Below are 27921 nucleotides of genomic sequence, written 5' to 3' on the forward strand. Positions count from 1 at the left end.
GTCGGTGGGAGGACTGGTAGGAGCCTCTGGGCGGCCGCAGCCAACCCGGCCGCCAGGCGCGCCTCGCCCTCTCCCTCTTCCTCTTCGGCTCCCTCTCCCTCTTGCGGCGCTCCCCTCGCCCCTCCCTCGCTCCCGCCTCTCCTCCGCGGCCCCCTCCCTCCTCCTCCCCTCCCTGCCTCTCCCTTCTCCCCTCCCCGATCTCTCTCTCTCGCTTTCTCTCTTTCAGACTCTCGAGCGCCGGCCCCAGGATGACAATCACATCCCAGGCGTACCGATCGCTTGCAACTTTCCTCCCCTGCTAACTCCCGGCTCAGGGGCGGTCCGGGAGCGCGGCGGGCCCTCGTCGCCGGCCCGGCCACTCGGAGGCACAAAAGGAACGCGGCCGCGGACTGCACGCCGCCTAAAGCTCCGCGCTCTCCTCGCCACAGTAAACCGCCGGCGTAAGCGGGTTCCTTGTCGCCCGAGGTTGGCCTCCGAGGTACCCAACCTCCGGCTTCTTCCCCAACCCAGGGGGCCGGAGAGCGAGTGGGAGGCCGGGAATGAAGGGCCCTGAGAGAGCCGGATGGATGTCCGCGCCCAGGACGCAGAGTCCGGGAGAACTGCCCCTCTTGGCTAGCAGCAGCAGGTGGGCGAAAGACCGGCCTTGGACGTCTGCACCTCTCGGGCCGGGCCTTCCTTCTACCGACCCCCTTACGCCCGTCTGACGGGGAGACACGGGGGCCCGGAAGCTTGGAGGTGGCCTTTCTTTGGATTAGAGCTACTGGGCCAGAGGTGCCTGACCAAGAAACAGCTACCCCCGATTAGGTGGTCTCCGGAACTCCCACTACCACCGCCATGCCTCGCTGTCTTTTTCGGGTCTCTCCTCGGGTAGCTCGCCCCGCCAGGTCGGTTGAGGGGGGAGGGTGCGGGACCCTTCCCTTTTGTTTAACTAAGTCTCCTTCCCCTTGGCACGCACTCTCGCGCCGCCCACGCTCCACTGCAAACACCCCGCAGCGCAGTGCCCGACCCAACCGCTGTTTGTCCAGCGCGGCGCTGGCGAGGCAAACACCCACAGCCCAGTTGCAAGCAGAGAGCCCGGCCCGCGACGGCCACACAGTCAGAATACAAAACAGCCCTTCTGCCCGTCTCTCCAGCTCCCGCCCTGGCCCCCGCCGCCACAAGCCCCGGACGCGCTCGAACTTTGGGACAGGCAGGGGCGCTGGCGAACCGGGACAGGGGATGGCACAAGGTTGGGCACGACGCTGAAGCTCAGTGTATCAAGAACTTTGTGACCTTTTATAATGGGGTCACACGCCAGTCGAAGCAGGACGATACTCAAGGTTTCTTGCAATGACTTAGTCGAGCGAGAGACACTTTAGCTCCTGGGCTCCTGCCTCAGCACACACTAATCCACCCACCCATCTCACTCATGTCATCTACCCACACGCTTGGCGGCGCGCCTTCGTGCACGCGCGCCGACTCCTCCCCTCGGCCCAGCTCCTCCAGGCCCCGCCCCTCAAAAGGACTGATCCATCCAGACTACATTCTCCGAGGAGCCCTCGGTTCGCCCAGCCCTTTCCTTTTCGCTGTCTTTACCTCTGATTGGACGTCGGTCTCTATTGGCTCCGCCCCCTGGCGACGAGATCCCGCTTCGCACGGAGTCACGGAGCCGAGGGGGCGGGGCGGGGCGCTGGCCGCGGTATTGTCATGGAGACGGGAAGCTCGCGGCTGAGGTAGCGTAGACTGCGGGGACCCGGCGGCGGCGAGCAGGCCGAGGCGGAGGCGAGGCCGGGCAGCCCGGACGGCCCAAGCACGAGGGACCCCAGAGCGTACCAGTGGCAGCCTCTCAGGCGGCGAGGGGGGCGGCCTCCCCGGGGCTCGCTGTAGGCCGGCATCGTCGCGGGGAGCGCCCCCGGCCGGCCGGGCCAAGCGCGTCCTGGGGCGTCCCCGCCCAGCGGCCTCTCGAGGCTCCTCAGCGCCCGCCCCCGGCTCCACCCGCCGCCGCAGCCCCTGGCGCTAAAGGTCCGCAGCGGCCCGCGCGCGCCGCCCGCCGGGGGCTCGCGCCGGCCACGAGGGAGCGTCCGCGGCCCGCACGCCGGCGCCGCGGAGGAGAGGTGAGCCCCGGGTCCCGCAGGTCGTCGTCCCCGCCGGGGCCGAGTCCCTCCTGCTGCCGCGTCGCGCCCCCGCGTGGAGCGGATGGACACGGCGGAGTCCCGCGCGCGCCCGGGCACCGGGTAGGAGTGGGCCGCGCAAGGGCCGGCCGGCCTCCCCGGTGCCACCCTCCCCGGATGGGCACACGTGGGCGTGTCCCCTCCGTCCACGCGCGGCGGCTTCACCCTCTCGGCTTTCGTCCAGGTTGCCGACTTCTGAAATGGAGCCATGAAGGTTTGTGCCATCGAGAATCTGAATCTGTCACGCAGACATCCTCATTACATCCTGCCATTCTGGGCTGCACGGCTATTTTCTTCTCTCACTTTTTTTTCTTTTACTTTCTCTTCTTGTGTGTGCGTGTCAAGGACTGGAGAGAATCCTGCAAGATATTGAAGCATTTAGAATTTATGGTTGTGTTGCCGTGGTTGTCACCTCCGCTCTGCGTCAAATTTAAGACTCGTTTCTTAAGGATGTCTCTATTTTCTGCTTTATTTGCACACTGACGGCTCTGCTGCTCTGCTGCTCTGCTGGCCAAGGCTGCCTGGCATCTGAGAGAGAATTGTGTTAGTATGTGAGAGGGAAGGGCCCGTCATTAGTAGGCAGACGGAAATCACATCGCATCCTGCGGATTTTCTCCGGTTTTGTGTGAAAGCTTTCACATTTTTGCTTGTAAACACGCGGTTTGAACTTTATTCTTGGTGATACTGATGATACATTCCCCCATCCCACCCCACCCCCATTTTTTCCCTTTCAATTCATCAGTTTTCCGTTTGGGAAACTGCTTACTTCTTACATTAGTTTCACTGGTCTCTTGTCCCTGAAGCTTTCTCCCCCATCAAAGGTGGGAGCTGTCCCCCTCCCACTCGTCCCAGGTTACCAAGAAGACTTTTTTTTTCCTTGCTAAACATCGCTTTTGTATCTTTCTAAATTGAACATTTTAACATTCAATAGGAATAGGTTGGCTCTGATTGTTTTTTAACGTAGGACTTTAAAACATTATACTTTTAAAACTTCCTAAGGGTTTATTGGTTTGTCTTGTCTATACGGATCCATTTATGCCTAACTCTTAAAATTTAGAGCTTTCAAATCAGATCCACGTTTGTATTGGCTAAGACAGGGCGGCAGAGGTAGCTCTGCGAGTTTGGGCTGTACAGTTGTCATTGTTTAAATCAAGTGCAAAAGAGGTTATTCCTGTTTATTTAGTGTAATAGCTGTTTACAGTTAAAACTTTAAAGACTCATAAAAGTAGGTCTGCTATGTTTTAAGGATGTCATCATTCTTGTGGAAGAGACACAACACTAGCACCAGGAAAGGCAACAGATTGCTCCTGTCATATAGCTGTGCTGTTTTGGAGTGTACTTAAAGGATTATGATTGATAAGGTTGTCCTGCCAGAGAATGTTGACACAGGTGTGCATCGTTATCTTAATTAAGATCCTGAGAAAATGTTGCCTATAAAATGGTGACATAAGAAGAGCAGCTTATTTTTGTACAGTTTTGCTTTTGGGTAATTTGATTGCACTTGAAACCTGTCTTTGAGCTTCCAGGTTTTGTGAACTCTTTGGCAACAGAAGTTTTAGAGAGAAAAGATAGTTTAATATTAAGTGTCCTGGCATGTACTAAAACTACTTGTGGCTTTTTGGCAATGCTTTATCCCAGCTTTCTTTGTGCTCTACCTTTGTAGATTAGTGGTTACTAATTTAGAAAGAAAAGCATAAATGAGCAGTATATTGTTAAGCAAACATTTATTAGTGTTCAGAATAAATCTGTAGAGGATGATAAAGTGTGGGAACAGGAATGTAACAAAAAAGTCAATATATGAGAAATTGATGCCAGTTCATTTTTTTGGTGGGGGGGGGGGGGCATTCTCCCAGAATGATCTAGAACAATTTCTTTTTCGTATTACCAAGTACAGAGTTACATTGTGGAATGCTTTGTTTTCCAGAATAGAAGAGAACTGTTTCATTTCTTCCAAAATATTGTTCTATAAATTTGAGTTGATGAGCACATGAAGATAGTGCATTTAGTCTTTTAGTAGTTTAAGGATCTGAATCATAACCTGAATGACACTAATTAATATTATCATCCTTTACTTCAAATCTCTGGATGCAAAAACAATAGCAGGACTAGCAGGCTGAGGCTGATGATTATATTACCCTTGGATTACCCAACACTTTATAGGCTTTAACACAAGTATTGTATTAACATCCACCCCTCTTTGTATTAATAGCTTATGCTTTCCTAGAAACTAGCTGTCCATCCGTGTGCATGTTAGGTGTGTGGCTTTTCTGTAATATTAAAACTCATTGTAGAAATAGGAAATGAAAGTGGAGGAGGCAATAGGCACATGATCGGAGAAGCCAGGTGTAGTCACAGCTCAATCTTGACTCCAAGGATAATTAGCTGGCTAGAATTACAGGGCGAACTAGAATCAAAGAAAGATTTATTTAGATTTGTTTGCTGAAACTAAAACAAGAGCGTTAATTTTGCGATCATTGCTTTAGACTTCTCCCAGTTCCCCCATCAAAAAAAATTTTTTTTCCAGCAGCTGAGACCAGAATTTCTGTTTTTCATCTGTTGTGCTCAATTTTGCTATGCTGTGTTAAAAAAGATGAAATAGGAACATGAACTAATGATCTATCATACCTTTTAATGAATAACACCAAATATTCATATATGTATACATTATAAAAATCATAGGAAAAATTTAAATGATCTTCAATTGATAATGTGGAAGTAAATCAAATCCTGAATGAATTATGTGTGCTTTTAAAAGTGGATTGTTAAGACATCATACTTGGGAATGTTTTAACTGAGAAAGCATAGCCTGTTTTCAGTGGTAGTATATCAGTATTTTTGTATTTTATCCCTTCAATTTCTGTGTTGTGTTGATTCTTGTACTTTTAACTTTTTTTTCAGATTGGCTAGTTCTTTATAGATAATAGATTTTCTTTCAAAAATAGCAGCTGATACAACTCTGAGAGCATGTAAAAGCTAGGAATTTTTTTGTTGTTATTCAGTAATGACACTGGTTTGTTCTCACAGTCCTCCTCTGAAGTGTGATACTGATGACTTACTTCTGCATAAATCTGAAGATTTTTATAGCTATAGTATACTTAAGCACCAATTTAGCTTGGCAAATTAACTTAGTTCAGAATTGAAAACCCCGGTTTATTCTAATGGAGTTTAAGTCCTTATTAGTAAGGATGCACTTAACATTTGTTCAGGAAAGCAGAATATAATTTTCCTCGGCAGTTGTCATTTATGTAATCCATTTTTCTAGCCTTTTCTCAGTCTAATGATATTCCACACCTTGATACAGCTTTTATTTGTTTATTTGCCATAATATGGAGTGATACTTTTGAGAAAATTAAATTAGATGTTCATATCTAATATCCCCAAAGTATTTATCTAGTCTTCTGTGTTTCCTTGAACAGAATCATTTCCATTTTCTGTGCAGGTGATAAGTATGATGTTTCCGTAATACCTTTGGATATTTTCAGCTAAGTTCGTTTCTGAACTATGGGATTTCGTCAAACGTTGCCTGAAATTTGGACTCTGCACATCCCCAGCCTCACGTGTAAGTGTCTGCCGTATGATGTGCTTGTATGTGGAATAAACTAAAAACAGCACCAGCATTGGTTTTACCAAACTATTTTATATTGGTAATAGGGACTAAGTACAGATTTGGAATGTCATATGAGACATTTAATTATTAAAATATTACTAATGCATTAAACAAGAATGCAATAAGCAGCAAATTGTTTGATTCTTCCAATGGCAATAAATAGTTATTTTTGCTTTTCATAAAAATTAAGACTAAGAATTACATTTTATAGAGATAGAGTTGTTATTTTTAAGGAGATAATGTTTATACCAAATCACAGTCTTTGGTTATTTTAATTACCCATTTATTTTAAGAATAAATTTAGTACAAATATCAGCTCTAATCAAGAGTACCAAACTCTTAATGGCACAGAGTGTATAGATGTATTCTAAAACCTGTCATTTCTCACCTGCTAAATACAGGTGAATAATTTAAAAAAAAATGAGAAGGAATGATTTTGCATAATATGAGTGTTGTCCAGTAGGCAGAGCAAGGAACTGGACTTGGGGATAGAGAACATTTATTAAACTTAAAAAATGGTTGTATGACAAAAAGGGTAAAAAGAAGCTAATTTTACAGAAGGCTGCTATAGTTAGTACAGCCTCCAGTAGAACTAATGCTTCTCTGTGAATAATTTCAAAGAAATTAAAATGATTTTTTATAAACATAATATATAGTAATTTATCATTACTTTTAGATAACATTTGTTTTCCCCAATTGCTGATTGGGACCTATGAAAATGGAATTTCATATATAACCAAGAGCCAAAGCATTACAGCAAATTAAAAAACACAGCACACATATAAAGAAAATATTAGGCATTGAGTAATCTGATTCCTCTTTGTTGAACTTATAAGCTTGTTTTTTTTGGTTTTTGTTTTTAAATATGTTAAGTGGTTGAATTGTAAAGATAAGAGAACTGTCTTTTTCCCCTTCTTGTGGACAAATATAGGAAAAATCTAAACGTGCAATCAGTTGAGTTTTATATCTGTCGCCAGCTGAAAATTATTAAATGCATATTTCACATATATTAAAGGCTTTCCAATGTATTATGACTCAATATTTATAGGTGTGTGTGGGTTTCCCCTCCTCTTTTAGAAATATGAAGAAAACATATCCTTTCAGCAGTAATGGGTTGTGGTTGATTAATTGAGGAGGTTGTACTAAATGTTCTCTAGTGGAAATGGCTAAAGAGCATGCTTTTTGGGAAATGTATCATCCAGGAATAAAATCAATTGAAGTATTGGTAATTAAATTATAATTCCATGAAGGAAGAAAGTGGTAGGAAAAATGAAGCTAACTATTGCTGTTTTTCTCTTAAAGAGTCAACAATCTATAATGGAGCTACTATACGCTGTCTATTGGAAGGAGATATTCTGAAGACAGGAAGGTAATATTATATCTTTTAAAAAGAAAACTTTCCTCTGAAATCCTGAGCCTTTATTACATATAAGAACTTTCTCCTATGGACAGTAGTTTCTTTATTTTGGGATAGAGAAACTATGTGATTTTCTTCTGCTGAGATTTTGAGCCTCCTTCTCCTAGGGCTGTGGGCAGCATTGGGAGAAACTGAGAAATATCACTTAGGCATGCATACTCAGCACCCTTAAAATAGCTTCCTTCTGAGAATTAGATCTATAATGGTGTCCTACCCAGTTCTGGGGGATGCCATTTTAGTTTGTGATTAAGATATGCATGCATTTAGCACATTGCTTAACTGTCCTCATTTACCTCCCAGTTCTTTGTTGCCTTCACTTGGGAGATGTGTTCTCTGCGGGATGATTTATGGCCAGCCACAGCCAATATCTGAATGGAGGATTTGGTAGTTGACAAGCGGTTCTAGAGCTCAACCAAAGAGCTAGTTGGGCCTTGCTTGAGGTGCTCTAGTATATTGGAGGCCAGGAGCTCAGGCACATTATTTTCCTGGTTCACAGCTTTAGGTTTCTTTCCATTTTCCTCTTAATCCTAGGCCATGGATAATACTTTCCTTTTCCTCTTGCTAGAGATTGGCTTGCTGCTTACTTTGCAGCTGTTGCAGGGATTTCACTGGGATGGAGAACTCTCTTTCATTCTAGATGATATCTTTGATAATTTGCCTGTGTGCTTTTTTATTTTTATAAACATAATTTTGGTGTTTAAGTGTCAATATGATATTCTTGAAGCACAAAAATTAGGCTCAATTTGTATCTGTAAGAAAAACTTGTGTTTTCTGATGCCATGTTGCCACATTGAAATACAGATTAAGCTAAAAACAGAGTAAAAGCCTTTTGTAAAAGACCAGTTCCTATGTCTAAGAAAGTTATATAGGCTTAAAGTGTCCAGTGATATTTTTATCTGTTATTTTTCTCTTTTTTAGAAAAATCATATGCTTTTCTAAACTTTAAAAATATCTACTCCCTGAGCTTTATCTATAGGGCAATATTAAAAGCAATAAAAGGCATCATGTTATCTAATTACATTAGGAAATTGGTAAAAAATAAAATAAAAAAAAAAATATATATATATAGTAGCTAAAACTGATTTCTTCCGTTAAAGGAGGTAGGATACATTGAAAACAAAAACCTTCAGGAATAAAGCTCTTTAATCTTTAAATTAATTTTTTTTTGTTGTTAACACAACAGGAAGGAGAAATGTCCCAATTTCAGATTCCATTATTCATGCAGCCAAGGAAGCCATTAAAATATAGTCTAGAAAAAAAGGATGCTATCAAAGTGATTACTTGGAAAATAGTTTACATTTGTAAAACAATTTAATATTGTGGCTTTGTTCAATCAACTTCTACACATCATGTATTTAGTGGGTTATTAGTTCACCTTTTAAAATATCAGTCTGTGGTTCGGCTCCTCTATGGAATGAAAGGGTATTTTTGAATTGACTATGTCTTGCTGGTCATTTTAAAATCTGCTACAATATTACAATGTCGAAATGTAATATTTATTAATAGAAGGAAAATATAAAATTTAATATCTGGGTGACTTAAGACCTTCAAACCTTCTTTACAAGTATGATCTTGACGTCTGTGACACTCTTTTCTTTTTTGTCTTTGTTAGGAAGAGAGAGAGAATTGTAGATATTCTGCAATCCAAATGCAGAATTCTAAAATTTTTCATTCTAAAATTTTATTCTCTTTAATAGACTTTTAAAGTAAAGGTATGTGTACTCTTAAGAGTAAAAATTTTGAATCATGGGCTAATTTAAGCATCAGTACATAGAAAAATAGCACTGATTAATTTAGAACTCTGAAAGGAGACAGGTAAGACTGTTTTCAGCTGAAATTTACTAATGCAACAACCATTTAAATTAAATGTTTGTTAACATAATAGTGATGGCATTTTCTCCTCCTCCTCCTTGTGGTTTTGTCCAACTAGATGTTACAGTGGCAGTTGCACTGACTGTTAAGTGTTTAAATGATGACACCATTATGTGAAGTGATTTTGAAATGAGAGATTCCAGCCAAGAATTACATCTGCTCCCATCTCCTTCAAATCATACTCTCTGGCAGTACAGATTATGATTGATTTGTTTGTGACAGATTGCAGGAAACAGTCATTGATTTTTCAATATTTTACCTTAAAATTATTTACAGTTGTAACCATGGGGAGGTATTTCCATGGGCTGTCAGCCCCTGAAAGACTAGGATAATATTCCCTGCTCTCTGACAAGACAAATTACCTGTAATGAGTGCAGTAGCTGAAGGGTATACTTTTATTTTAAAATATGTCAATAACCCCAGTGACTAAACGAATATTGATTTAGCATAATGAAGCCTGAGTAATGTGAAAATGAGCTTTTTCAAGGGGCATGGTAAAGACTTTCTTTTTCACTGGTCGCAAGAAGCTTTTCATTCTTTTCAGCTAGCTAGCTAGTAGAAATAGGGAGTTGTATAAGCAAACCATCAAGAATGCTAGCGTTCTGTTTGTCATAAGCAGGATCCGAATATTTTGCCCTTGCTTTTAGTGGTTCATTTTCAAAGCTTATTTTGAGCCTTACTTTTCATCATAGAATGGCTATGATTTGCTTGACGTTATCTTTAGCCGACTTAATATTTTTACAATTTCATTATATTTTGCATCAGAACCTCTGGCCATGATTATTAAAAAACAACTATATATACAGTTATTTGTACATGACATATACATGACATGTCATATACATGTCATGACATTGTTAAGACGTTTTGAATGTTTATTTAATATGTTGTGTATTTTATGATAGAAAAATTCTCAGTTTTTAGACATCAGATTGCTTTCAGTGGGAATGAAGATTAATCTACTTAAGTACTGAATTTTTAGATATCAATGATATTTTTGTTTTTGTCAGACTTTCCCCCTTCATATGTAATTTTTTTCAAGATCCCAAAGCATAGAGTCCCTCAGTCAAGAAGAATAGTAAAGAAGCATATGCCTTTATGTCCATCAAAAGATTTGCCTGAGAAATTATCTCCTTATCTGTACTTGGTAGGGAGAGACCAGGATAAACAATGCTGGAAATATATAGCAGAAAAGCAATTATTTGAACAAGATGTTCAACTGATATTTTATGGAAATCTAACTCACATTTATGGTAAGTGATAATAATAAAATCCTTTTAGAAATACAAAAATGGGTTATGATTTAAAGAAAATTCACGTGGCTCTTTGTGTTAGTTCTTATGCCGCATGGCATTGGAAATGTTGCAATAAAGTGGAAAATATAAACATATCTTTTAATGGAAAAAAGGGTAGACTCCAGAACATGCAGTTATTATTTTATTTTTTCCCAGGAATTTGCCTAAGGGTGTGACACGGTTGTGATCTCTATTGTTGGTCCTAATTGTGTCCTGCAATAAACTGGGTGCTTTATAAAATACCAGACCCATGATTTCATATACTGTAAGATTTCGTTTCTGTTACCCCTTCCAATTCTTTCCCTTTTCCTATAAAAGAACCTTTGAAATTTAGAAATACAGAAATACCATCATCATATATACAACTGTAGCCCAAGTTCTTCAACTAGTAATTTGATTTATAGTTTCAAAAATTGATATAATATCCATAGAATAGCTTATGTCTTCAAGGAAGGGAAAAAGGATATAGTTGTTACTAATGAAATAAAGCATATTTTCATCAGACAAATCTATGCTAAGAAAAACACATATATTGATGTCTATTTTGGAGTAAAATAACAAACATATTATCGTCAGCACCTTCTGGATCCTATCATTAAATTTAAACCTGGGTTCATTTGCAGTACCTTTGTAGACTGTTTATATGAGTGAAATTTAATAAACATATATATAAAGTAAACTTTTAAAAAAATTGTTTTCTTTTGGCTCCTGTGCCTTTCGCCATTTCTTGTCTACCTTTGGAAAAAAATACCTTGCTACTGTTCTACTTCTGGGAAAAACAATCTATAGGAAATCTTTTTATTCATATAAGTCATTGCTTTGAGTTAGTTAAAGCATTTGTTTTCAAAAAGGAGAAAGTGCTTCTCTTTTAAAAATCTTCCTTGTATTTGTACCTATTAAGATAAACAGTTTATTTTGATACGGTACATACCAATCTACTTAATTTTTTCCCGGAATTCATTCTACTGTTTCGTCTGACCTTCTATGATACCTTAATATAGGAACAAATTAGCATATAATTCTATTTTCCATGTGACCTCTACCAAGAACTGAATTGTACGACTACTTTTGGGGGGCAGTTTGATAGTTTATGTAAACTCTAGCATTAAGTGTTTGCAAATATTCTCTGCACTTGGTTAACATGTAATCTAAAATGTTTTAAAATAAGCAGTTATAGGAAATACTTCACCCCTATTAGTAAGTTATTAAAATGCCTCCTAAAGGTAGCATTTTTAATTAGTATGTATAATTGATTAGTGATTTGTCTTCTCCCAAGCAAAAAGCAGCATGACAAAGTTAAGTGCCGTCAGTGAAGTATAAAATATTAGGGATTGATGATGACTGTGATAATGACAACTAAATGGATTTTTTTTCTTTTATATTATTCATTGGTCTTTGAAATTTCCTATGGTCTGTTTTAGTCTAGATGCAAAGGACATGGAAAAATCAAGTGCTCAAGTGGTTTCAATATGTTTTGGAAATTGCTTATTTATAGACTACAGTATTTTTCCAATTAAAAGCCTCAGTTGTCCTGCAGAAGATAGTTATGCTCTTCTTGAATTACCAATTTTATTGAAAATGATCAGATTATTGTAGTGTCACCAAACATTTTGCATTTAATCAAAGTATAGGAAAAAATAAAATCAATTTTATATGTTGAATTTTTTTCCCCTACTATGTCTTTATTGGATTGAATGAATGTACCTGAAAAAGAGGCTTCAAATAAAACTCTTTTGCCATCACAGTAACTTTTGGCTATCTAATATTAGGGTAGGTTTAAAATCACTTTCTAATATGACTCTATTATATATGGAAGAAAAAAGAACTTAAAGACATCTGTATATATATTTTAATTCTGTATATTAGCACTTCTGAATCGAACATTTACTCCTTGAACAAATCTTCTATTAGCTCAATTCATATTTGTATAAGAAAATGTTGCTTTAATGGCAGAGTACTTGTTATATGCTTGGACTTTGAATTATGTAAAGAAGGCTGAAATTCAGTTCTTTCACAGAGTCCCTTCATTTGGGTAGACTGAGTAATGATGGGTTGCCTCACCATTGGGAAATTGCCTGTTGTGGTCTTTGGCTATAGGAAAATGAAGGATTCCTCTGTGGAGGCAGGCCTCTTGCCTCTTGGGTATGGGCACTGTGAAGGGCTATGTCTGACCTGAGGGTGCCCTTAGGTAGGGAACTGGGGAAATTGGCAGATGCTGATGACACTTGTTGAAACTGCTGTCACTTCTTATTTTGTGAGAGATCTAGCTTGTACTTAATTTACTTCTATAGTTTTTACAAATAATCCACAAGCTATGATGAATTCTTACACCTAAATCTAGGTATAGAAGCCAAACCTATTAGGCTAGAGTATTTGTTAATTAAACTTTTTATTTTGATACAATTGTGGATGCACGTGCTGTTATGAGAAATAATACAAACAGAACCCCTCCACCCTTTATCCAGTTTCCCCAGTAGTAACATTTTGTGATATCATAGCCCAGATATTGATATTAATACAGTAAAAGGTCATTTGCATGACCACCAGGAACTGTCATGTTCTTTTCTCCCACCCCCACTTCCTCTTTAGTCCTAGCCACCAAAACTGTTCTCCATTTCTCTCATTATATAATTTCAAGAATGCTATATAAATGGAATCCTTTGGGGATTAGCTTTTTTCACTCTGCATAATTCTCTGGACCTTCACCCAGGTTGTACGTGCATCAATATTTGGTTCATTTTCATTGCCCAGTAGTATTCTAGAATGTGGAGGCACCACAGTTAATATCACCAGTTGGACCATCACGGTTGTTTCTAGTTTTGGTCTATTAAGAATAAAGCTGCTATAAACATTGATGTACAGGTTTTCGTATGAGCATAAGGTTTCATTTCTCTGGGATAAATGCCCAGGAGTGCAATTGCGGGGTCATATGGTAATTACATAGAGCAATTCTTTTTAAGACTAGGATTGCTTTTGTGTATGGGAGGGGGTGGTGGAGAGATAAGGGTATCTACAGTTTTTCACTATTTTGCTTTAACTGGATTTTTTAAAAAAAATATATGGGCTATTTAAGATAACTTGTAGAATACATTCACTTGGAGCCAAATAACAGAAAACATTTTTCCAGGAATGTAGATTTTGTTCTTATTTTAGAGAAATACTTTTCAAAAAGAGGTTTTGTTTTTTTTTTAATAACAATTACTCCTATGCAGAGGAACTAAGGTAGACATGTACTGTAGAAAAGCAGTTGCAGAGCTGATCAGTTACTTGGGGGAAATTTTGGAGGAATTTTCAAAATGTTAATAGAGTCTTGGCATTCAGTAATAAATTGTGTTTGTTTATGAATTGATAGACTCTTCAGCTTTTCTCACTACATCTTGTCAGCCACTTTTCTTTGTAGAATTAACTCATTATTTTTACAGTGCTCTGTTAAGTGGTGTTGTTGCATCAAATGCTCATTTAATTCAACTATATGCACATTTGATTCAACTATATGCATTTAGTAGAAAAAAGAAGAAAATAAAAATATCTTTTCCTTGCACATAGTCCCTAAAAATACAACTACTTTACATGATTCTCCCTGAGACATAGTGAATTATTTACAAAACCATGTATCCTGTATTTGAGGGGAGATTCATATCAAGGATTTTCTGGGATAATACTTACTCTGATTTTCCAGAATGTCTATTGACTTTAGAATCCCCGTAAAAAATACCATTCCATTTTCTTTTTTAGAAACACTTTGTGTGGTTAACTGGTTGCAATTATTCTTCTAACAAGAGTCAGTATTATAAATCTTTAACTTGCTTTAGCACTAACTAGGCTCAGGGGATCTCAAATTTTCAATGCATCTATATATAGTTTCGTCTATTTAGCCCACTGTGTTCATGATCCATAGTGGTATAAATGACATCAGATAATAAAATAGTCCTTGCTGATGATCTGGATAAAAGACACATGGAATCTTTGAATACCAGTATAGGTGTTCATCCATTCAACAGGTATTGAGGGCATCCCAGGCTCTAGCACTTCCAGGCAGTAGGGCTCTAACAGTGAAGATACAGTTATAGTCTTGTTCTCAGCATGGTTCTTACAGCTCTTAGATTGGGGGCTGGGGTAGGGGAAGAAGACACAACAAGAAATTGAGATAGGGACCAACATGTTTACACGTTACTAGAAATCCAGAGTCTTAGGAATTAAGGAGAGGAGAGAACTAGTAGAGCTATAACTTCTAGAGAAGGAAGACATCAGATAGGAAGAGGGAAATGAGTTGGAACATGGATTGTTGGAAGCAAGCAGAATCTGGTCTGGCTGCAATTTACTGCGGCCTCAAAGGGGAGTAAGACATTGCACAAAAATGTCTTTAACAGCTTCCTGTGTTTTTAGGAACTCCCCAGATATGAGGCATGCTTTTGAGAAGAGTAGTATTTGTATTTAAATAGTTGGGTTTGAGTGAAAAAACAAATGGGTACTCTTTTCCCTAAAACTAGGAGTCCTTTAGTTTATGAGGTTCGATCTAGCCATACGCATGTGTTTGTGAAACAGAAAATATTATTTCCCTCCCTTTATATTAATAATAAGGAATAAGGGAAGTAGACTTGGCCCAATGGATGGGGCGTCCGTCTACCACATGGGAGGTCTGTGGTTCAAACCCTAGGCCTCCTTGACCCATGTGGAGCTGGCCCACGCACAGTGCTGATGTGTGCAAGGAGTGCCGTGCCATGCAGGGGTGCCCCCCGCATAGGGTAGCGCCATGCGCAAGGTGTGCACCCCGTAAGGAGAACTGCCCAGCACGAAAGAAAGTTCAGCCTGCCCAGGAATGGGGCAGCACACACGGAGAGCTGACACAGAAAGATGATGCAACAAAAAGAAACACAGATTCCCGTGCCACTGACAACAGAAGCGGACAAAAGAAAAACACGTAGCAAAATGGACACATAGAACAGACAACTGGGGCAGGGGTAGGGGGGGTAGGGGAGAGAAATAAATAAATTTAAAAAATAATTAGGAATAAGGTATTTTATACTTTTGTGGTGTCTTAAATATATACCCAATCTGTAAGACTGTAATACTTTCTAAAAATTTTAGTGTATTTGAGGCTTAAAATAAGAATGTAATGCTTTTTTAGAAAAAGTCCAAAATTAAAACTGCAAGATCACATATAAATAAAAAGTTACAAAAAGAACACATCTGTCAGCTTATATAGAGCTCTTGGCTTTATTAAGAAACCATGCGCGGTGCTGATGTGCGCAAGGAGTGCCCTGCCACATAGGGGTGTCCCCCGCGTAGGGGAGCCCCATGCTCAAGGAGTGCGCCCTGTAAGGAGAAGCCGCCTAGCTTGAAAAGAAAGTGCAGCCTGCCCAAGAATGGAGCTGCACACACGGAGAGCTGATGCAGCAAGATGACGCAACAAAGAGAGACAGATTCCCTGTGCCGCTGATAAGAATAGAAGCGGTCACAGAAGAACACACAGTGAATGGACACAGAGAGCAGACAACTGGGGAAAGCGGGGGGAATGGGAAGAGAAATAAAGAATAAATCTTTTTTAAAAAAGCTATTTTGATCAACCTAAGAAAATACAGGTATTACCAGGCATTTATTTATTTTATTTTTTTTAAGTTTTTTTAAAATTTATTTCTCTCCTCTTCCCCCTACCCCATTTGTCTGCTCTGTGTCCATTCGCTGTGCGTTCTTCTGTGACCGCTTCTATCCTTATCAGCGGCACCGGGAATCTGTGTCTCTTTTTGGTGCGTCATCTTGTTGTGTCAGCTCTCCCTGTGTGTGGCACCATTCTTGGGCAGGCTGCCCTTTCTTTCCGCTGGGCCACTCTCCTTATGGGGTGCACTCCTCAAGCATGGGCTCCCCTACACCAGGGACACCCCTGCGTGGCATGGCACTCCTTGCACACATCAGCACTGTGCATGGGCCAGCTCCACATGGGTCAAGGAGGCCCGGGGTTTGAACCGCGGCCCTCCCTTGTGGTAGGTGGATGCCCTATCCATTGGGCCAAGTTCACTTCCCTATGCATTTATTTTTTAAAGCATTCAAGGTAAAGAGAGAGAACTAATAGACTTTAAAAAATATGCATCCAATCTTAAGAGGCTAAAATATGAAGATATGATATGACTGAGGTTTTAACATGGAAACTTGAGATATGGAAGAAATGTTAGGTTACATCAGAACTTCTTTAAATTTATGTGAATCATAGATTTGATCAAAGGGTCATAAAATATGTTAAAATTAAGATACTCAGGATTTTATATGTAATATTGATTCCAGTATCCCAACCATATGGCATTGCCAGAGAGGAGGTCAAAATACAATTTTTTTTAATGAAAGGACTGTATTAGGTCAGTGACTTTAAAGTTCTGAGTATATATAGTGACAAAACATTTTGGAATAGCCTTGTAAATACTGTTTATGTAGCTGTTAAAAAAAATAAAAGAAAAAGCGGTACAGCTTTAGACAGTGTTTAAAAAATATTTTTCAAGTACTGCATATCATAAGCTGGGCACCACTAGACTTCCTGACTCTGCGGTGATTGCCATATTCTCCATATATTCTTTTAAAATACCAGACACTTTATAATTTTGTCCATAATCGTTTATACATATTTTCTCCACAAAATGTTTTTAGAATAACTTTTTGCTAAATTAGTTTAACCCACTTGCCATACTTAAACATTATATATGAATGTACTAAAGTGTCATTTGAGAGACACATAAGTAGAATATTTTAATTTTTTCCAGAAGCTTTCTTCTCCAAAGTACTGTTCAAACTTAGTACATAAAAATAGCAGGCTAGTGCAACTTGCACGCTTTTAAAGCCAGGGGACTTGCTTTTTCGATGAGGAAACTAGTCCCAGGGAAGTGAAATTACTTGCTTATAAGTGATAATGAGGATTTAAACTAGTCTCTTGATTCCAAAGCAAATTGCTGCCTACTTGAAGATGAATATCCTAACTTCTAGAAATTCGACTTAGGGAAGTTTATATTACAACCCTATTTTTGGTAATATTCTCTATGATACATCTCTGAAATAAATATCTGCTTGCCATCTGTTCATGTCATACAACTATTTGGCACTGAAGATGGGTACAAGTACCAAGCATTAGTGTCTTAATTGCTGAACTGGATTTTAACCAATAGAATGTTTTGTTTATTCATGTTATACATACCTGCTGTGTTTTAAACATTGTGATAAATCCATGGAATCATATATGAATAAGACATATTCCCTGAATTCATCAAATTGGTTATTGGGCTCAGGCCTGGAAATAAAATGGTGAACAATATGCAGTTTTTTGTCTCATGGAGCTTGGCACTTAGCTTCTACTGTGGAGACAGATGTAAACAGATCATTTCAGCTCAGACAGATTGAAAGGCCAGGTAGTGTGAGAGCACCAGGGTATAGGCCCTGACCAAGCATGGAGGACATGGGATGTCAAGGAAATCTTCTTGGAGGAGAGGGGCATCTGGGTTGAGCCCCAAAGGGAAGAGGGCCCCTGGCAGGGGCATCCAAGCCAAGGGAGAGAATGGCACATTGGGGGTCCTGTGAGCATTTCAGTTTGGTAGGAGCATGAAGGACTGTGTGAAGAGATGGGAAAGAGGAGGAGGGAGCCAGTGGCTAAGAAATAAAGAGTATGAATTTTTTTTTTTTTTTTGCTGTAAGTGGTGAGGACACAAAGAGTTGAGATTGAGTACACAGGTTTGAGAATTAGAAAAAAGTTAGAACCTGGTACTTCCTTGAAGTTTTGACTTTGAAAACCTTGACATCCACTGAGAAGCCAAAATAATGCAGCTTTTAATGGAAATTCTGAGATCATATTTTGAGCCAACCACAATATGTTATCTCTTTTCTGTGCCCACCTTTACTGCTGGCCCCCAATTCTTAGTTATCTCTTCTGTCCAGCTAACCTTTTGTTGTCTCTTTTCCATTTTCCCCTGATTTGTCTATCTTCTCTATCTTAAAATTTCTCCGTCTTAATTACTCCCTTTCTAAAGTAGACCCTCTCCCTCCACGCTCCACCTGGAATATTTCCTTCCTTCACATCCAAGCTTGTAAAAAAAATGTGTTTGTAGAAAGGTGTCTTTACTTTAGCTTTCCCCACTCTCATTTTCTATTTACTTCTCACACCCATGTGATCTGGTTTTCTAGTTATCTAAAGACCTAGTTGCCAAATTGGATGGTTTTCATTTCTTACCCTCTTAATTCCTCTATGGCATGCATGAGTGTCCTTGTCTCCTGTGATGCCACTGTCCCTGGGTTCTTCTTTGGTCCCTGGCTCTCTCACTTTTGCTGGCGGCCTTCCCTTGGGTTAGCCTTTGAAGCTTGCTGCACCCTGGATCTCTGTCCTCCGCTCAGCACAAATCTGTGCCTGAGCCTCACATTCTCAGCTGTCTGCTGGGGCAGCTCCCGAATGCCCCCACTCCTCTTACTCCTCCCTGAGCATGCCCCTTCTAGACCTTCCTCCTCTTGGTCCATGGCAGCACTTGGGTCCTGCCACCCAATCCAGTCAGCATGCCTCTCATAACATTTTATTAGTGTGCAGTCAGATTGAGTCAGTTCTGCCTTCTAAAACCTCTCAAATCCTGCACCTTAGTCTGTTCCCTCTGCAAGAGTTATTTGAACAAAGGTTTGGAGCTACAGGGTTGAGGAACCAATTTCTCTGTATTTCGAAAGGTCGCAGTCCACAATGGGACTGAAGGTGTGGTCCTTGGACTGAACCAGTCCACAAATGATTTTTATAGGTCTGAGACAAGGTAAGTATAGAAACTGAGAAAGCATTTCAAAATGTGTTATAGCAGTTGATGTGGCCATGACTTGCAAGCGCACAATTTTGTATTCTACAAAATATTGGTCTATACCATGTTGGAGATTAAAAACAAAATAAAGTAAGAAACAATCAACCCATCACCACAGATAGATGGAGAGGCATTGGACCGGGAGGCAGTCTAGAAAATGGTGATCTGGAGTGGGAACTGTGCCGATTTTGTAGTTTTTCAGAAGATGCCTCCAGAGCCCAGGGAAAAAGGAACATAAGGAAGGCCTCCCATGCACAGTGGATATGTGGGGAAGGGTGCAGCAACTTACGGGAGAGCAGAGATCTCTCTTCTTCTCACCTGTCCTTACCCCTGCTGGAAGAGTGATCTTCCTAAAATGGACATCTGATCATGGCACTCATTTGCTAAAATCCTTTACAGCTCTCCTCTGCCTAATACTTCTCAACTTTTCAGCACCATTCACCAGGCTTCTCCCCACCTGATTTCAGCAGACTCCTCCAGCTTTGTTTTCCACCACTCCAGCCCAAACCCTGTTTTTCCTCACTGGACTGGTCACCTGCCCCTCCCCACCACCCCCATCCTTTAACATCATCCTCTTGGAGGCTCTCCTATATTGGAAGTCAGGTGCTCAGTGAATGTAGAACTAGAAAGCACATTTAAAAATTCAGCCATACCTCTGATCATTTCAAAGCCCTGCAATTTGATCAGGCATCTTCAAACTGGAAATGGGAATGCGTTTTAGACCATTAGGAAGGGATAATTGCCAAATAGCACTAAAAACCAGCATCGGGATGTCTCAGAGCTGCGGGAAAATAAGGCAGAGGCTATTTAAGGTAGGGTTGGGGGTTGATTTCCAGGATGAATGTAGCTTACAGGGAAGTCCCATCCTCTCTCCCCCGTTGCCCCCTCTCCTTCAGAGTGGAGTGGCAGAAGATAGCAGGAGTCAGCACACTTTTTCTCTAAGGAGCTAGATTGTAAATATTTCAGGCTTTGTGGGTCAGATACTTTCTGGTTATAGAAAGCAGCCATAGACAAATGGGTATGATTGTGTTCCAATGAAACTTATAGAACCAGGCTACAGCAGGGTTACGCCCATGGGTTGTAGTTTACTGGCCACTGCTCTAAAGAGGAGAGAATCTTCCCCTTCTGTATGTCTCTAATCAGCCTTGCTATGTTTATCTTTAGAATTTCTAAATCATTGGACCTTTTCTTCCCCAAAGTAGCATAACACAATCTGCCTCCACTTGCCAATCAGTTGCAGAGATCTGCAGTGTCCTTTCTCAAAATTCAGCTTTAACCCAGGTTGCTTAAAAGAAAGCAAGATGAGATTCTTCCCAGGAAACTATTTGGAAACAGAAACCATGCCTTAAAGTGATTCTGTTCCATGAGCAGTGCCCTGCTTGTGTTTTGGTGGGCGGCATGAATTTGGGTCCAGGAGTGTCGAGTTTTGCTTCCTTCATAATCTGAATCAAGACTAGGGACTTAGAATTTACCCATGTCCATTGTCTAGATATCCTGTCTAGGTTTCAGGAGTTATGGGGAAAAATGCAAAGGCTACTAATAACATTGAGTTTATAGAGTGGTAAACAGTTTAGCATTGCATAAATTAAGGCAATGGGCATTAAAGGCAAGCATGCCTGATTCCATGATAATATGCCTTATTAAATGTCCAAACAGATTAGGCATGTAAATTAAAATCTAAAATAATGGAGTCACTAAACACTGACATAGTCCATACCAGAGGAAGGAGGTAAAGGAGATATGCTGCCAATATACATACAGCCCTTTGTCACCTCCCACTGTCCGCAAGGGGCTCTATAGAGGTCTTTTTGCCACCCTAATTTCCCCCAAGCCATAAGTCAGGATGTCTTTTGTCAGCCTGGCTGAATAGGACACCTAGCGTGAAGCTGGTGCTAGGGGAGTTGGGAAGCTGGCACTCTGATTTTATCCTCGTCAAGTCCTGGTGCTATTTTGAGTATCTTCAGATTAGGCTCAGTCTCCTCTGCAAGTTAGCCAGACTGTGAGGTATTATTCACCCAGCAGTTTCCAGCCCCCAGGGATGAACTCTACTCTTTAGGGGGTGGTTGATTTAAAATCCCAAACTCTTTTCTCCCTCCTTTCTAGTGCCCAGATTGCTAAACACTGCCCCTCTCCCAAGATCTCTAAACTCCTGACATGTCCCATCTATTATTTATAAGACGTCAAAACAACTTGTAAATTATATTTCATTTCAATAAGTTTATTGAGCACCTATTGTGTAATGGGTCTAGAATATTACTGAATCATCATACCAGTGCATAAGCCAGGTTTTCAGATGGCCTCTTCTCATATAAGTGCAGCACATTTTTGTTCAGACTTTATCAAAAGGATATAAGTTAGCAATATTGTGCCATTTATCTTGGATATTTATTTTTTCACTTTGAAAGTACATTTTGAATAAATTTATTGCCGTTTTTGAAGAGGACTAATTTATATTAGTTCGTTCTAGTGTTACATACTTTTATGCTTGAATTATTTACTATGTGTATTATTTACTATTTTATTTGTCATTTTATGACATACATGTTTTCATTGGAGATACTTAGGCTAAACTATACTTATTTATACCACAGTACATTAACCATAAAACTACCTAATTACAGTAAAACTGTGGCAATTTGGAACCCTCAGGGAATGGACCATTCAAGATAGCCAAGTTTTAATAATTAACGTTAACTATTTGATGGAAATGGTTCTAAAATGGATCCTATCTTTCCCTCTTATTTTGAAAGCAATATATTGAGTTTCTTTTAGCTTTTTCTATAATAACTCCAGGTCATCAGTAAGAATGCTGGTGATGTTCCTGTTAAAGGGCTCATTTTTTTTTTTTTTTTTTTTTGTCTTTTTATTAGTTCTCATTGGTATTTCTTAAAAACATTTCTCTTTCTTCAGTTGCTATCAGCTATGTTCCTCAGTGGCCCTACTTATAGTCCTTTCTCTGCCTTTAAATTACTTTTATGCTTCTGTGAACTTGGATACCAGGTAATGGAGCTTTTTAGAATATAGGGTAAGTGAAGGCAGAGTGAGAAATGGCTTCTGTGCCCAACTAAGAGTAAGGGATCAGAGGCTGCAATTGCATATGAACTTGAAAGCAACAGTTGGCTCCCTGGAAACCCTTCTTGGCTATCATGTTGGTTCCCTGTGTGGTTTAGCCAGGGTGGGAGCTCTGGGCCGTGTACCTGAAAACTAAGACAGCTGGTTGAACACCCCTTAGGAAAGAAAGTCAGATTTAAAACAAGCCTCATCTTAAGTTTATAACTCATTAAACTGTCTACATTGTGATCATATCCTTCTGATTTCCATTCTCTTCTTCCCCCTATTGTTGCTTTTCCATTTTTTACAAAACACTAAACATGATTTTCTGGCTTGTATTTTAGTGGAAACAAAGCTACAACCTTAATTCTATTAAGCATCTCTAGCTGAAACTGCTGAATTCATAATAATCCTAGATATTATCTTTTTGTGATACCCGTTATTATGGATGTGTCACATAATTTTTTTTTTCTTTCTACTTTAGGTTACTTTGCATGATAACAAAATGGACAGTGCTTTGTTTAAGGAGCTGGCGAACATTTGACTTAACAGTCTTGATTATCTTACATTTACATGGTGCTTTTTAGCTTGTCCAGCATTTTCATCATGTTTTCTCATTTGATCCTCAAGAAACGCAGGGATTATATTGTCCTCCATCTCAGAACCAGGAGACCAGAGGGCCCAAGGTGTTGAATGACTTGCCCAAGGTCACACTTTATTAGTACTCCTGGGATTGAGCCCAGATCCGCTGCTTTTAAAACCAGTTGGTGTTTCCCACTAGCTCCTAAGTAGTAGTATTGGTGAGGCTTAGCTCTGAATGTGTCGATTGGGGCATTGGGGCTGCCAACACCTCTAAGTACATGAAGTGTCAGATCACCCAGAGGAAGGGGAGGGGGACTTGATGGGCATGAGCTTCCGAGGGGAAGAGGTTGTGTCACCCTCACCAAGCTGCCGTCCTGCTACTGCCGGAGGAGGGTGAGACTGCCCATTGGGGATTTGATGACCAACTGGTTGAGTTCAATAATTTGGCCTCAGTATAGTTGCTGTAATTACTACTAGTCCAGTATTTAATTACTAGTTGTCTAGTTTTTAGAGAACTGGGTATTGTTTGTTTTGGGCCACATAGTAGTCAGTTAATGAAATTATAATTTTTCAAAGCTTGTATTTCCTAATACAAGCAGTCTTTTTACCACTTGTATCCAAAGCACCAGTTTCCTTTGTTTTTACTTTTAGCTCTTAGTTCTTGAAGCAGAGGAAAAAAATTAGTCTTTTGCAAAACTGGACTTAATATGTCATTTACAGATCCTATGGTTTATTGTTTAAGACTTGTTAATGATAGGATGTATTAAACAAATAGACATTTTTTTAAAATGTCTATTAAGGTATGTTAATGGGAAGCGAACATGGCTCAACTGATAGAGCATTCGCCTACCACATAGGAGGTCCAGGGTTCAGTACCCAGGGCCTCCTGGCCTGTGTGGTGAGTTGGCCCACACACAGTGCTACCGTGTGCAAGGAGTGCCTGTGCCGTGCAGGGGCGCTCCCCGCGTAGAGGTCCCTGATGCACAAGGGGAGCGACCCGAAAGGAGAACCGCCCTGTACGAAAAACTCAGCCTGTCCAGGAGTGGCACAGCACACAGGGAGAGCTGACACAGCAAGATGACGCAACGAAAAGAGACACGGATTCCTGGTGCTGCCTGACAAGAATGCAAGCAGACACAGAAGAGCACACAGCGAATGGACACAGAGAGCAGACAACAGGGCTAGGGGAGAGAAATAAATAAAATAAATCTTTAAAAAAAAGAAAATATGTTACTTTCCAAAGAGAATAACATTTAAATAAATCTTAAACAAATTTATATTTTTCTTTTAATTTCTATGTGTGTGTGTATTAGCTCGTGGACCAGATATTGCTTCCTGTGAAGTCAACCAAATCTCAGAAATTCTAAAATGTACTCCTTATCCAGTTTAGTCTTTTAAAAAATGAGAAATTTAAGCTGACCTATTTATGCTAACAGACTGATACTATCAAGTTAATCTTGTAATTAAAATTCATTTCTCAAAGATATTACTAAAATCTTAGAAATATTAAAGATTTAAACCTTAAAAATTAGTATGGGAATGATTAGATTTTCCCTATTGTTTTTTTCCTCTCTCCCAGAGTGATTAATTTCATTTTCTGTGTCTTATTCCATGAGCCATAATGCTTTTGCTAGGATTCCTAATTCAGTGAAACCTGTTTAGGGGATCATCTCAGTTAGAAAGACAGCTGCCGAAAAGGCATCCACTTTCCAAGCATGGATTTTAGATTATGGCCAATCAAGACTCTGTGTTGGAAGAACACCTGTCAGAGACGTTTTTCTACAAGGAGATGGTCTCTTTAATCAAATTTCATTGTACTTCAGAAAAAGGTTTGTCTTAAAATGTGGGTTAAATGGCAAATGCTTTTATGAGTCATCCTCACAATGATTCATCCTTACAATACTTTAAGCTGAAACACAAATTGAGAGCTTTTTTAATGACATTGTTCTATGGTAGAGTGAGAAACTACAACAATGTTTAAAAAGGAATTAGTGGACTTTTCCAGATATTTGATTGTTAACATTCTCTTGTAAAGGAAATAAAAAAATTTATTTTCAAACTTTTATGAGTTAATATGACTAACTATAGGAATTCTTATGGGCAAACAAAATGTTTAAGCTAAATTGTGAAGACACATAACGAAACCAGGGAAGCTGTCTCGTGTTGAGATTTGTTGTGTTTCTCTGTGAACAATGCCAAGTATTATTGATACTGACTGGTGTTTAGAGAAACTACATTCTATCAGCTCTGCTCTAATTAGAGGCACTGTTAAAAATATAAAATGCAGGTACTTTCTCAACATCTGCAGCCTATATTGAATGTAACCATTAGAAGAGAAACTTGATTTTGCAAACTGATATTTAATGGCATAACAGGAATATCAGTTAATTTTCAAAACATTTTATTCTACACCAATTTGCTCAGGTCCTGGAGGGCAAAATGACAAGAGGGTACTCGTTCACTATGTATTTAATTAATTGAAAAATGCTCAAATTGCTTTTACAGTTGTTATTAAAAAGTAGAATCAGTGTTGCCAGTGCTCAACCATAATTGGAACCCCAGGGAATTAAATATTTAGCATTAGTAATGTAAAAGCACTTAGGACACAAATTTCTATTTTCGTAATGAAAGCTATACACTGTGAGTGCAAGCGGCTGAAACGACAGCTGTGACAAGTGAAACGGCCTGGGATATTTCAATAAGACACCTCATTGGACAGCAAGTCTTACCACATTACTCGTTTGTAAGAGATCTGCAAGTTTAATTCCCAATAGAAAGCCGTTACCCAAGTATTTAGATTTCTAATTGCATGCAGGATGAACAGTTGGGCAAATGTCTTGCCATAAGTGGCTGAAATGTAGAGTCCTTTCTAAATAATCCTATATAAGTTCATGCCTTTGTCAATTTAAAAATAGCAAGACTGTCAGAGAATAAAGATCCTGTTTGTTTTAAGTTTAATTACATTTTAAGCATAAATGCTTTCAGTGCTCCAATGAGAAAAGTTGGATATTGGGCTTTAATGAGCTGCAGTGGTAGACAGCTAGAGACCCTAAGGGATTCACTCCGTAAATTAAATGGATAAAAGTACTTGGTTGGGATAAAGTTGATGGCTGAGCTGTTCTTAAAACCCAGCTATAGAGCTGTCTCTCACTCCTGTTTTCATTCTAAACAGGCCCTATAGAGACTTTTAACAGCCGCCTGTTAAAACTGTTCAACTTGTCAAAATGTATTATATTACTCCACTAATAAATAGTATTAAAGGGTATTTGACTTCAGTTCTCATTTTCAGAGGGGATCAGGTTGATAAACACAACTGACTTAGGTTGGCTTTATTTTGTTTGTGTCATCCAAGTCATAATGAAGGTCCATGATTTGAATTTTGCAAATGTGACTTTCCTGGGGAACTTCCTAACTTAACATAACAGTATGTGTAATGGAAATTAATTGAGACTATTTATTAAAGAATCTTGGTCCTTGTTCCTTGAGAGATGGATAAATTTGATATGTTTAGCCCACATTCAAAGTGTTTGAAAAGCCACTGCTAAACATTCTTTTAAGCATGACTAGACTAATTGCTTGCCAATCATATCTCTTCTTGAAAAAAAAAAGAATAAATTGGTTCCATAATTTTCTTGCATACCAGTCTCTGTGTCACTTTTTAAGAGTTTATTCTAATTGATCATGATTTCCTCTCCATTTTATGTTTTTTAATTTTTGAAACAATACATGCTCCTTTTAAATGAAAGGCGAAAAGAAAAATAAAGAAGTTTATTTGATAAACTCTCCCTTTTGCCGTCTCCTTGAAGCCTGCTCCCCTTTGCTAACAATATGAAGGAGTCCTTTCATCACATTTTGTGTGCACATATAGACACATATTTAGTGTATCTGTTACATCTAGAGAACTTAAAGAACCTTTATTGGTGTTCCAGATCTTCCTCATTTTTTTTACTAGCTTATTTTTATTCCATGTTTTGAGTGTACTAAATTTATCTTTTGCCCTATTTAAATCATTTAAAGTAACCTCTAGGTTTGCTATGGTAAATAATGCTGTGGTGAACTTTTTTTTTTTTAAAAGATTTATTTATTTATTCCCTCCCCCCACCCCAGTTGTCTGTTCTCTGTGTCTGTTTGCTGCTGTCGTCTTTGTCCACTTCTGTTGTCAGAACATGTGTTTCTTTTTGTTGTGTCATCTTGTGTCAGCTCTCTGTGTGGGTGGCACCATTCTTAGGCAGGCTGCACTTTCTTTCACGCTGGGCGGCTCTTCTTACGCGGGGCGCACTCCTTGCGGGTGGGGCTCCCCTACGCGGGGGACACCCCTGCGTGGCAGGGCACTCCTGTGCGCATCAGCCCTGCACATGGACCAGCTCCACATGGGTCAAGGAGGCCCGGGGTTTGAACCGCAGACCTCCCATGTGGTAGACGGACACCCTAAACACTGGGCCAAGTCCGCTTCCCATGTGGTGAACTGTTGAGTGCATGTGTATGCGTGTTTGTGGCACAAATGTGTGTGCGTCTTTGTGCATGTATCAAATAAAACATTGAACTAAAATTTATTGATAGTGTGCTCTGTGCCAGTTTCTTCAGAGCACTACGTATATTATCTCATTCCTTCTCTACAATAATTAAGAGTGAAGATCTGTTGTACATAGGGGCAAACAGAGACGCAGAGAGGTTAAGAAGCTTGTCAATGCAGGAGGTTTGGCACCTAATTCCTAAATTGCTCTAGTGTACCTATGGAAATACCTTTTGCCCTTGTGATTTGCTTTTCCTTATTAGTGAGTGTGAATGTGGTTTCATACATTTAGTGCTATTACATTTTTTCTAAGAATTGGCCTGTTCATGTCTTTTGGTTATTTTCCTGTAGTGTTGTCATCTTATCAAATCACAAAAGATCTTTATTGATTATTGCTATTGACTTCATTTTGTTTGATCAAATTGTTTTCTAAGCCTTTTGCCTTTATTTTATTTTAATATAATCAAGCTTTGCATAATGGGCTAGGGTATAAGGAAGACTTTCACCACCCCAATATTACAAATATGTTTTCCCATATATTTTTCTATTACTTTTAATTTTTGTGACGTTTTAATCTTTAACCCATGTGGAATTTATTTTTGTTTATGGTGTAAGTTAAAGATCAAAAGT

At 39.7% G+C, this 27921-nt stretch overlaps 1 long non-coding RNA gene across 9 annotated transcripts in view; it reads left to right on the forward strand.

Annotated features, from left to right (window-relative positions):
• Positions 1–27921, forward strand: part of LOC101440690 (uncharacterized) — a 63205-nt gene that overhangs the window by 7520 nt on the left and 27764 nt on the right. The window contains exons 1-4 of one of the 9 annotated variants that reach the window (XR_011646295.1): positions 1687–2093; positions 2335–2364; positions 5590–5709; positions 7060–7126. This is a non-coding gene — a long non-coding RNA (uncharacterized lncRNA). Of the gene's footprint in view, positions 1–217; positions 479–525; positions 626–1684; positions 2094–2113; positions 2365–5566; positions 5710–7059; positions 7127–27921 lie in introns of those variants that run through there. The other 8 variants (XR_011646297.1, XR_011646296.1, XR_001118422.4 and 5 more) reach the window with 8 other exon arrangements.

This window comes from Dasypus novemcinctus, chromosome 18 (assembly GCF_030445035.2).
Source record: "Dasypus novemcinctus isolate mDasNov1 chromosome 18, mDasNov1.1.hap2, whole genome shotgun sequence".
Taxonomy (NCBI): domain Eukaryota; kingdom Metazoa; phylum Chordata; class Mammalia; order Cingulata; family Dasypodidae; genus Dasypus; species Dasypus novemcinctus.